The sequence below is a fragment of the Dipodomys spectabilis genome, unplaced genomic scaffold (assembly GCF_019054845.1).
Source record: "Dipodomys spectabilis isolate Male_0828 unplaced genomic scaffold, ASM1905484v1 ptg000231l, whole genome shotgun sequence".
Taxonomy (NCBI): domain Eukaryota; kingdom Metazoa; phylum Chordata; class Mammalia; order Rodentia; family Heteromyidae; genus Dipodomys; species Dipodomys spectabilis.
Genome location: NW_024870908.1, coordinates 5530701 through 5543608, shown reverse-complemented (window position 1 = coordinate 5543608; position 12908 = coordinate 5530701).

Below are 12908 nucleotides of genomic sequence, written 5' to 3'. Positions count from 1 at the left end.
ATCGGAACGTCTGTGGCCGCTGTGCTGGAGTCGGGCGGAGAGCCTTGCCTCCTCCTGTGCCAGGAGCCCAAGGCTCCCAGGCATTGGAAGGAGCCACCCAGCGGCAGATTTCCCATGCCCTCCCCAAACCCACATTTCTCTCTTGCTCCTTGATTTCTGCTCTGTATCTCTGGGTGTCAGGCACACTTTTGGACAGAAATCAATGGAGCCCTTGGGAAATCCATTGGTCGATGGGTAGAAATCTGGGGGTTCATTCTCAAAACTAGCTCAGGACCCCATTGGGAGGATGAAGGTGAGACTGGAAACGGGAGGGGCGTGGAGCTGTCTGGTTCACTGTCTAGTTTTTGATGTGAGAGTTCCCACTTAGGGCCAAGGAGCCTCCACTTTCTGACCAGCCCAGCGCAGAGAAACCTCTTTGCTGGGACAAGTGAACCTCCGCCTCATGCATGTGTCCTTTGAAATGTGGAGCGCTCAGGTTTCACTTTTCACATTGTCTTTTCTCTGGGTTGGGGATCAGAAGTGGTTGAGGGGACTGAAATTGGGTGTGGCCTGATGATTCACCGCTCCATCTCCCAGGGAAAGCTCAAGCCAAGGTGTCACATTCTTTGTGCAACATTAAATCCAACCGATCCTTTTTCTTAATTGAGCAATTACTATAGGCCTGGGTTGGTGCACAATGTATTCCAGTGGTATTATATCTCATCCATCCACAAGGAGAGGAGAGTGTGTGTTATTCCTTCCACTTCAGAGACCTTCCAAGCTTTCAGGGCTAATAAGAAGCAATGAGGTTTGTGATTCCCAGACCCATTCTCCTGATTGCTGTATTCTATTGCTTCTGTTTGTCCAATGCCCAACAGAAGAGAGGTTTAAATGAATCTTTCATCTTGCTGTTCTTACGAGGAGAGTGGTTCAGAGAAGACAGAGCCACTGCAGAAGCTCCAGTGTGGGAAGGGTAGGGAGAGTCTGGTATGTTTTAAGACCACAGGCTGAGTTGTCCAGACTCTGTTTCCTCCTAGTTCCTGGTTTTGCTCTTGTGTATGGTAGAGGGCCAGGATGTAGAACAAGTTGGTGGGGCCAGGGGTGGTGGTAGTGGTAGGGTATAAAACAAGTTGGGGAAGGTGGGAAAGGTTGAGTTGGGGGAGGGCATGTCTCAGGAATCAGTCGCCAGTAGCAAAATGCTCAGCTTGAGGCTGAGAAGGATCTTGGAATCGGTGATCTCGATGACTAAGTAGATAGAGATGGAGATTTTGGGCCACTTAGCAGATTTTCTGTGACATATTTCACAGCCAGAGTCTATTCTCAAGAGGAAAGAGGCCCCCCAAAGACCCTTTACATCTCTCACTAGCCACAAGCTCTTCTTGCTAAACTTTGCTTTACCAGTGTCCTGGGGATCCTGGAGATTTTTCCGTCACACCCTGATGTCTGATTCCTCTTGCTGGCTAGTTTCCACAGTGATGGGCTTCCATTAGCCCTTCAGTCTTTGATTCCTTCCAGACCAGGGGTCTGGGGTATCAAAAGCCAGTAGGCACTCAACAAGCTTGCTGTAAGTACCTCATGATATCATCCAAGTCCACAGAACATACACAGGTGTTCCAAGAATGCTACCAAACCAACCCATTAGTTAGTATTTATATCCATTAGGGAGTGCTAGCCACTGTTTCAAATTAGACCTTGTAGCTATTGGGATGTGATCTATATCCTCTAAGGTTTCTAAACCAACCATCCTTGCATTCCTAGAGAAAGGGCCTGGGCAGTGGGAGGGAGGCAGCACATTTGCTCATTCCCAATGTACTACGTGTGATCCGGTAGTCATGAACTCCGTGCTTGTTTCCATGGCTCTGATTTCTCCTCTGCATCTGTTCTTGTTTTTGACTTAAAATATAGGACATACAATTTTCAGTCTGTACCTTGTCATGAAAAGGAGAAGGAGAGGAAAATAAAGCCCTCCCATGCTTTTGCATAACTGCGTAATATTTCCTGGTAGGTTTTCTTTGGAGACTTGCTTAGGAGAGGTTGGTTGTGATGTGCTGGAATTCTGGCATAGAACATCTGGATCGGTTCGCCGATCATGTATTTAATGCTCTGAGGCTTATACGTCTGCAACTAGAAAGTTCTGATCACATTTTATTGCCATTATGTTGACATTTTGAAACAGATTGCCCATACTATATTTGGGAGGGGGGGGGGAAGAAAAAAAAAGAAATCCAAGTGATAGATGGATGCTCCTACAACTTACCCCTCGAGGTTTTTTTTTTAATATAATTATTATAGTTGACATTTACACAATTTTGAAACTGTGTTAGAAAAGGCAACCCACTCAATTCTCTCCAGTGTGGTCATGTGGTTGTGGTTGTGAGTCTGGGATGGGTGGGCAAGCGTCTTTCCTGACGAGGATTTGTAGAGTATGACAGACAACTTCAGGAGTATTTGAGCTGATCATCACAGCCATCTGTTTGCCCATGGTGGGTTTTCACCGATGTTCTGGTGTTATGAAGCTGCTCCTTGGTCATTCTTGGACAGCCAGGAAAGAGCTTTGGCTGTGTGGCCTTCTACCCCCATAGCAGTGTGAGTGGCGCCCCCTACTGTTTTGTAATATAATGCCTGCGGATTAGGGGAATCTGGGTTTCTTATTTGGCCTGAAGCCCAGCAACCTTTGCCGTAATGTGGTCCTGATACATCCTTTGCCTTTCGCTCCTTGAGGCAGGCACACTGTGTGTTTGAAGGCATTCAGAGATGGCCCAGATCTGCCTTTGCACCCTGCCCCCAGGACCCTGACGTCTTATTCTTCTGCTGTAGGGCCTGTGATTTCACCTTATAACATGTTACGGACATATAACCGAAAGGGTGTTTGCAGGTGGGGCTTTGGTCACTGACACAGAGCGAAGGAGGGGGAGAAATCAGATAACAAAGATCCTGGCGTGGAAGCATGGTTCTGGAGGGTGGATTTGGCACTAGGCTGAGTCTGGGAGCCTCAGACACTGGGAGGTTTAAAGATGCTGCTTGGGGGGGGGGGGGGCGCGGGGTTCCACCATCTGACCAGCCAGAAACACCTGAAGGGCCACATGTAGATCAGAATCAGGGGGCCAGGGTTTCTGGGTTGAGGATACAGGTGTAGGCCTCAGTATATCTTAAAATTGTCCCCTATCCTTTCTGTGGTATTGGGGTACAGGGGAGACCTTGGCTGCTCAAATTGTGCTCTCAGCCTGTGGCTTTTATCTGTGAGGCAGGGTCTTGCTGTCTGTCTTTCTCCAGGCTGGCCGGAATTCTCTTCTGGAGTAGCTGGGATGCTGGCACCTGGGATTTTCCTAGGAATAACCAGATTGGAGAGTCAATGGGGTCGAAGGATCACTAAGAGGGGTGGGAGGCTTCCCATTCGCTCCTGGATCTACCCACCCCTTCCCTATCTCAGCGAACCAACACGTAGGAGGCAGTGCAGCACGAAAAGTGAGGGAGGCCACTAAGGGCCAGCCAGAGGCGGAAAGCCCAGATGACAAGGTCATTGCCTTGGAGGTTATTTACGGGAGCAAAAGCATCACATGACTCGAATAGCCCTCCGCCACGTCAGGAATTTCTATCGCTTCTCCTCGTGAGCCCTCCCAGCCCTCCCCACGGCCGGTTTCATCTCCTTCCAGGAGGAAGCTGTGCATCCCCATGCCTAAGTCAGGGGCCCTCAAACTTAGGCAGAGTGCAGAATTGGTCCTGTACCAGGCCACCTGCTGGTGTGTCATCAGCTGGCACCGGCGCGCACGTTCGTGTGCCAGGAAGCACGGGATTGCATCTACCCGAGGCTCTGTCACATCAACACTCTGTTCCGCCATGCAAATTAGATTAGGTGAAGACAGAGGGCGCAGCAAACGGATGGCTAAGTGGATTGATTCTGGAATACGGATGGCTTGAACCAGAAGGCCACTGACTGGTTGTGGCCCAACGTGGGTCACTGGCAATCACGAGTTCCCATTATCTGGGTCAGTGCGGTGGCAGTGAGGGAAATGTATGACTGGTGCTTTTATTGGATTTTGCCAGGCGTTACATTGGTGATAGGACTTCTTTGACCTTCGTTGGGAAGCAGCGGAGGGAAGGTGGCGGCGTGGGCAGGTGGTAGAGGCTTGTTCTGTCTGGAATATCGCCTGGGCCCTTTTAGAAGTGTGGGATCTGTCAGCCCACCACCATGGACAGAGCCACACAGACAGTGGGTTCTCTCCAGGAGTGCACGGACTACAGATCTCCGTGTGGGAAAGAATCTCTGGCTCAGAATGCCAACGGAAGAATCATGTTTCAAGTGAAATACATCGTGAGCTACTTCTGCATCCTTAAGTAGCTCAGTCTCCCCAGAAGCGCTTCTTAGGACCATTGAAAAATGTGAAAACTTTCAACTCAGTCCTGGGTTTGAAGAATTCCCCTCTCCTCCCTGCCGTAATTTGGTATTCCGTTCTGAAATACACTTTAACGCCTCTCTAGCACAACCAAAGAGCATCATAGCCCAAGCTGTGGCTTCTTGGTATAAACAGAGGACCAGAGGAGAGATAAATTCAGCCCTTTAAACATCGTACGTGCAAGGAAGCCAAAGCTCTCATTGGAAAGTTGACCCATGGCCCGTGGAATGGGCTGGAAATAACTTTCAAGGAGACTTGAAGAGTGATCAGGGGATTGTCCTCGGTGGGAAGTGATGGGATTAATCATTGGCTCAAATCATTGTGTCCTTTGCAATTGCCGAAGTTTTACCGTGAGGCTGTTTTCACGAGGTGAGGTTGTTTCTGATGGGAACAAGTGTTGTATCTTTGAAAGGAACACCGGTAGGTAATGAGCCACAGGAAAACAAAGCAAGTTCGCAGAAGAAATCCCCCTTTTAAATAGAAAAATGAAACAAAATGGAATGAAATACTGTGGGGTTTGGCTAAAAGGCTCAAACAGATTGTCATATATATATATATATATATATATATATATATATATATATATATATATATATATGTGGATCAATTGTTCTGTTCACTGTCATTCAGTGACAGAACTAATAATTGTGTCCATGTAAAATCAGACCCTCTTGTTACTTTTTAATGAAGTCTGTCTGATTCTGTGATATTTTTGGCCTAGGAAATGGAAGAGATGTTTTATTCAATGAAAGTAGGTCTACCTAGGTGCAGCATTTCGGTGGAAGTCATGCAATTGAAGGCGACGGTAAAGAAAATCCCAGAGGCAGGAAAGGGGTTCCAACACCCCCCCCCCCCACACACACACCCAGAGAAGCAGTACCCATGTTGTGACTGAATGGCTGGCCAGCTGGGGTTTTGCATTAGAACAATGGCTGGAAGGGAAAGAAAGGTTTTGTCTACTCACCCCTGGACCTTCTGCCCAGGCGTCTGTTCCCTGCTCTCCTCCAGAAACGGAGAGAAATGGGGCCTTTTTCAAGTGTTCTGCTGTGAAGATGCTGGCACAATGCATAAGTGCTTTCCCCAGGAAATCCAAAGCCGGTTTCATCTGTTTAAGGCTGGTGATTAGCTTTGCAAAGCTGAACCGCTTTCCCCTTGCTTTTTCCCTCCTGTTGTTTTCTATGTTTTATTTTTCCATTTCTTCTCTCTTTTTCTTGGGTCTCCTCCCTCTCTTCTTCTTTCCTCGCCACTACCCCTTGACCATGAAAGACCCTGCTAGCATTGCTGCTGTTTTGAATATTTACCCCTCTAAAGGCTGAATTCCAAGGAAGCGTGGGTTTCAAGCAGACCCATTTGTTCTGTGGGGCGATCGTAGTACCCTTCGAATGGGATTGTGTTTCCTAGCGTGCATCTGAAGGCACGGATGGGTGTGTGTGTGTATCTACCTGTAGGCATGTGTAGGTACTCGTGTGTGCATATGTTTCATTCACGCCCATGCTAATGGAGACATGATACAGAGTGTCTGTGGGCCCTGTGGAGTGCTTTTCTTCTTGACTCTGGTACGTATGGTGTAGTAACAGAGAGGCAAACTTCCTTATGTCAATTTCCTCACCCTGAATTGCACATCGAAACCTTGTGGGCATCATGAGATGTCTAAAGAATTCCCCCCAGGTGGGAAGGGACACCCTTTTACTTCCCTCTGGGTTGTTGTTGAGTTGGGGAGGTGAGGCGTGGGCAGAGTGTCCTTCACTGTCCAGGGGATAAGGTTGTTCTGAGGTGACATCATCCAAGATTGGTGAGCCCAAAATGGGATTCACCTTTTTTTTTTTTTTTAATGTTTTGACAAAATTAGGAGCTACAAATCTGTCTTAAGATAGAAGATAGATGGAGGGGTAGGTAGATGTGTGGATGTGTGGGGTTACATGCATGAGTAGATGGATGGATGGATGGGTTGTATAGATGAATCGATGGATGGTTGGTGGATGGTTTTATGTAGATGGGTAGATGGATGGAGTAGAGGATGGATGGATGGTTGTATGGATGGGTAGATGGATGGTTGTATAGATGGCAGATAGGTCCTGAGTTCATGCCCCACAATGGACAAAAAATTAAAAAAGAAGCATTCAGCCAGCTCAGAGATCTTTCCTATTCAGAGTGACTTCTAGCTGCACTTCCTTAAAATAGACAGACAGACAGACAGACAGACAGATAGGGTTTTTTTTTTTTTTTGTCTGTTGTGGGGGTTGAACTCAGGGCCTTAGAGCCTGGGCGTTGTCCCTGAGCTCTTTTGCTCAAGGTGAGTGATCTACCACTTTGAGCCACAGCGCCACTTCCCATTTTCTGGTGGTTCATGGGAGATGATTGTTTCACGGACTTTCCTGCCTGCACTGTCTTTGAATTGTGATCCCCAGATCTCAGCCTCCTAAGTAGCCAGGGTTACAGGTGTGAGCCCCCACTGCCATACCCAGGCTTTCCTTCTGAATGTGGTATCACTTGTCTAAATTATAAGAGAAAGTTAGAAGCAACCCAGACTGTCATCAAAATGATAACAAAGATGAATTTTGGAAAAGTAATGTGATAGTCGATTGTACAATAATGAAAAAGAACTTGAAAAAAATTTTGGATCTTAAATGTTGAGGGGAAAAAAAAAACCACAATTGGCAAAGGACATAGGACCCTGTATACAAAATTAAAAACATAAAAACGAACGTGAAATAAGTTACAAGTATACATAAGAGGTTCCTATAGGACTTCTAAATTAGTCCTATAATAATGTGGATTAAATAATAATTGATTAACTACTATCGATTAAAGTGGCTGTAGGAAAGAGGTGTTTGCTGCATTGTATATGGTACTTCTGAAATCGATTGAAATATTTCGTGGTGCTTTTACATAAAACCAATATCCTATTCAATGTTTACCCTATTTTGAGAAACTGGTCCATCCATGCGTTTCTCACTTACTTCTGTGTACGTTTTTAGCAATCATCTTACTGTGGGCTACGGGCACGGTCCCCCGTTGCTCTGAATGCTCTGAGCCCAGGCACATTCTCTTACATAAGCACAATACAACATTGACGTCAACGCTTGGAGCACAGGATGCAACACTATCATCTCATCTGCAGAACACATTCTAATTTTCATCTGCTTTTCCCAGTAATTACCTCGGTGGCCAGTTTCTCGTGACCCAGAATCCAGTCCTCCACATGCCTCGGGGTGATTGCTAGGTTGCTTCTCTTTAAGTGGCCTTCAGTCGGCTGCAGTAGCACATTCCTGCTTTACCTTGCGTGGTCTTCACATTTGTTTCCCGCCCCCCCCCAAGAGTCCAGAACGCAACAAACTAAACACCAGAGAACAAATAACCCAGACAATACCTAGGCAGATGCATTGGACAGACGATTCACAAAAGAAGAAGTACAACTGGCCAAGATAAACACATGAAGAAATGTTTGACATCTGTAGCCATGAAGGAGACAGGAACCAAAAGAAGACTATGTGGATTCCATCTCACCCTGGTCAGGACGGCTGTCATTAAGAACACAGGCGGGGGGGGGGGGTGGTGGTGGTGGTAATGGGACCCAGCCTCCTACATGGTGTTGAATGTGCATTAATGCAGACAGTCTGGAAAGCTGCACGGAGATCTGTAGGTTTTGTCATTTTAGATGTATTCCACCTCCTTATAAAGAGTTGTGCCGTGGCATGATTTATCTCAGCTGCAACAATCCTGTGCATCTTGATTGTACCCCCTCGACCGCTTTTCTCTGTCTTAAGTCCCCAGAGATGTGACAGACCCTCTAAAATGTTTGCATAGTATCCACAGCTCCGGGTGACACAGCTTCCAGGACCTGGACTCGTTATTAAAGGAGCCATAACAATACCTATTTAATCATTCTTTATTATTCTTTTTTTGGTCAGTCCTGGGGTATTTTTTTGTTTTTTTTTTTTTTTTTGTTTTTTTTTTTTTTTTTTTTTTTTTTTTTAGGTTTTCTTTTTTTTTTTTTTTTTTTTTTTTTTTAATTTAATTTAATTTTATTTGTGAACATACTGTACAGAGGAGTTACAGTTACATGGGCAGGATAATGTGTACATTTCTTACCAAGCATTGCAGCCTCCTCCTTTGTTTATCCTTCACATCCCTTCCCAGCCTCCCCCCTCCCCCCCTAATCCCAATCCTTCTCCTTCCTCCCTCCCCCCAGCCCCCCCCCCCACCAACATTGTAAAGTTCGTTTTGGACATGACAACTTGTACTTCTCATTGTTGCAACAGGTCCACCTGTATCCTTAAACAACTGGTTTTTCCCCATCTCCTCCACAAGTTATACTGACATCAAATATAGTGAAAGCAAGGGTTATACTGTGGGGGAGGGACATACAAAGCAACAAAGAGATAATCTTATAAATGTGTTAGAAACACATGCATGAAAGAAAAAAACATTAAAATACACATCTAAGGGTTCATTTTCCTGACATCACATTATCTGACCTTTTCCCTGGGGTATTTTTTTAAAAAAAGTATTTTTCTTATACTTAATGAAATGAGCCAGCCAATTCTTCTCACGTGGGTATAATACAAGGGCTATCTGATCTCACTTTCAGGACCTATTTTCTCTATTTAAAAAAGATTTTGGGGGGTCATTTTTGGATCTACTCTGAATGCTGGTGTCTGAAGAGAAATGCAATGATTGAGCCTTCACGGAAAGAATATGCAAGGAAGATGCTCCGTCACGTGTATCGGAATGCAAAGTCACATTCCTCCAGCTGAAGAGGTCTTCTGTGTTTCTCCCCACAAGTAGGTTCTAGCCCAGCCCACTCTGACACAACACAGGGCCCTTGGCAGAGGAAGGTAGGATGGAGGTATTCTTAAACATAAAACACGCCTTCCTTAGCAGTCAAATCCATTTTTATTCTTAATCTGCGAACCTGAGATGGGAACAGACAACTTGTGAGTGAAATGAAAGATTTCTGAGCTTGTCGGGATTTGTCTTCTCAGGCATCAGGGGTGGGATTCTTGTTAGCAGCTGGCAGTTTTAGGAATCCAGTCGCCTAGAGAAGTGTGAATGCTGTGTGCAGCACTGGGCTTGGAGCTATGGTCCTGTCCGATTCTTATTTGCTTCTTTTTTTGTTTGTTTAATATTCTCTCTTGGCCATGTTTGGCCACACTGGCTAGTGAGGGAAGCACCCAGGAAATGCTGGAAGCCTTTTCTTAGGGATGAATGGCTGGGTGCCTCAAAATATTGAGATTCTGTTTCTCCAACCCCAAAAGTAATTATATATATAGTGTACTTCACAGATGGCTTTGGTAAGGAATTCTTGTCTCTGACTTCCTTTCCTGGGCGTTATTTTATCAGTGGGGGAGAAAAACTTCCTTTGCAATTTCTTTCCTTCCCTTCCTTCCTTCCTTCCTTTCTTCCTCCCTCCCTCCCTCCCTCCCTCCCTCCCTCCCTCCCTCCCTCCCTCCCTTCTTCCTTCCTTCCTCCCTCCCTTCCTCCCTCCCTCCCTTCTTCCTTCCTTCCTTCCTTCCTTCCTCCCTCCCTCCCTTCTTCCTTCCTTCCTTCCTTCCTTCCTCCCTTCCTTCCTTCCTTCCTCCCTCCCTCCCTCACTTCTTCCTTCCTCCCTCCCTCCCTCCCTTCCTTCCTTCCTTCCTTCCTTCCTTCCTTCCTTCCTTCCTTCCTTCCTTCCTTCCTTCCTTCCTTCCTTCCTTCCTTCCTTTCTTTCCTTCCTTTCTTTCCTTCTTTCTTTCTCTTCCTTTCTTTCTTTTGTCCCCCACAAATAGAACCAAAATAAACCATCCCAGGAATGAAAGCAGTCACTAGACTTTATAAGCTTCAAGTCCAACCTTGAGTATAGTTGCATGATTGTTTTCTTTTTTCTTTTCTTTTTTTAATCTTATTTTAAAACCAAAGGTGGAGAACTGGTTTTATCTTTGACATTTTGGGGGTAGATTCTGGTTTCTGAGCAGGCAGAAGATCTCACCCCTCTTTGGGATTATTTGAACACCGTCCAGGAAAAGCCCAGCGTGTGTTCTCGGCTACCCTCCCATGATGCACGGCTGCGTGTGCCAGCCAGCCTCTTGGTTGTCAGCCAGCCCGCCTTGTCCCCGTCCAGATGGGAGCCCTGAGGCTCCGGCTACCCACGACCCTGGGTGGACGCAAGGTCACTCAGCTAGGCTCACGGCAGAGCCAGAATCAGAGGCACCAAGGGGATCTGTGCGTGCAGTGCTTCTCGTCCTCTCTTGCCTCCCATTGCCCAGACAAACACCAAGGACGCTCATCCTCACCGGCCTCCATCCAGGCCGGCCAGTGTCCTTCCTGTAGTTTGGGGACCCTGTGTGTCTCTTTGAAGGGGGAAGGGGGCAGCTGATGGTGGATTATTTCAACCACCTGCCACCCCAGTGCCCAGCGACTTTGTTTTCCAGGACCGTCTCCCCCGATATCCCTGAGCAGACCAGGTTTTTCTACCACGAATTCTTCCTTCCTGGCCATCTCCCATGTAGGGTGCATCGCGGCTGGCATCTCCCGTTGGCCCCCGAGGTTCTTTGAATGCCTCCCGGGGCTCTGGCACGCCTGGTCTTCCCCGAGTTCTGTAGCTGGGACCTCCTGGCGTAGGCGGGTTCTGACACGCGTAGGCGGGTTCTGACACGCGTTGGCTTGCACCTGCCTGTCTGTGTCTCTGTCACCTCTGCTCCAGCCACACGTGGCTTCTCCCTGGGGGTCTCCCCCTGGCTGCCTTCCCTCTCTGTGGCTGTCTTCTTCTTCTTGGGAAAATCCAGGCCTCGATGGATCCCACTCTGGTTTCTCACTCCTCTCACATGTGTTTCCCCAGGGCGGCAATGCAAGGACCCAGACTGAAAAGACTGACGTTTACTCTCTCTTAGTTCTGGAACCTTCTGGTTGGAGATGAACGTGTCTCGGGACCCTCCTCCATCCAAAGACCCAGCAGAGCGTCTGTCTACAGTTCTCCGAGCTTCTTGTGACAAAAGGGGAACCTTTCTCACCTTTCTACCATTCCACTCTGTCTACTCCATTGCTGGTCAGGACAGCAATCAGGCCTGGCATGGTAGCTCATAGCTGTAATCCCAGCCACTTGGGAAGTAGAGACTAGGTGGGATCATGATTCAAGGCAAGGTCAGCAAAGCGTTCATGAGACCCCATCACAATCAATAAGCCACACAGGGTGGTGCCTGCCTGTAAATTCGCAGCTACGTGGAGGCACAGATGGCAGGATCACCATCCAAAACAAAACAAAAAACACGAAGCAGAAATTACTAGGGCCAACGCTTCAAGTGGCAGAATACCTACCTAGCAAGTGTGAGGCCCTGAGTTCAAACCCCAGTACAGCGAAGATTGAAAGAGCTCAAGAACCGCCTTCATTGTCTTAGGGCCCAGTCTCATCTGGCAGGACCTCATTTTCGTTCGATTCTACCCATGAAGAACCCGTTTCCAAATAAAATCACATTCCAAGGCCCTGGGGCCACATGGGAATCTCTGGAGATGATCCAACCCAGTCTGGAGGTCAATACAGACTTGTAGGATGAATGAGTGAATGAATGAATGGATGGATGGATACATGCTGGAGCTATGGGCTTGAACAAGTCCCCGCGTACACAGATGCTTCGTAGCATCTGTCCATGCACGTGACAGATCGTGGAGGGGTCAGTTTGTTGACAGAAAAGAGAGAACCCTCTGGAAGGCCCTTTTCCCCCCTTAGACCACCGCTCCAGAGCGCACACCCTCTCCTCTCTACGGAGTGATTTGTTGTTGTTGTTTTTTAATATGTCTATTTAAATGCAAATTTTGACTTTCTGTCTGTAATCATATAAAAGGTTTGGCACTAAAACTTTAATCAGGAATGTAATTTGGAGAGAGGCGGTTACGGCATGGCGTGGACATCCACCACACAGGCTTTGGCCTTCATGCTTCCGGGGATCTGGAGGGGGCCAGCTGCTACTTTGGACTTGAGTTCCTGGCTGTTTAAAGATGTGTCCCCCCCTCACCCCCCGCCCCCAGGGACTCCCACCCCCAGGGAGCAGCCTCTGCACGGCGTCTCCTGTGGGGGCTTCACCGAGCCTCCCAAACCGAAGAGGGCAGCCCTGTGTTTTCTTTCTTTCCTGGTCTTCCTTCCTATCTCCCTAACCACTCGTGGGTGCCAAGAGGGAGTCCTCCACCCTGCCCAGCCCGCCATGCTGCCGAGACCCCACTGCCGGCGGGGCTCTTGCAGGAGAAGGGGCGCCAGCAGCTGATTTGGATTGCCCTCGGTTCCAACCCCCAGCCTTTGAGCTCCATCTGCCAGGAGAGGAGACGCAGCTGCCATTCCCCGCCCCCCCCCTCGCCTCACCTTTCACCTCTGTGAGGAGCCCTGGAGGCGGGCGGTAGTCAACACAGACCCAGCTACCACAGGAGGCTTCTGGAAAACTCTCTGTTCTGTTCTGCCTTTTCCTCTTAGCCCGTGTCAGGAGGCTTACGATGGATGAAAGGCTGGAAGGGCCATTTTGGTCTTTTGTGTCTCAGCTGGTCCTGGGGGTGTGTATGTGTGTGTGTGAG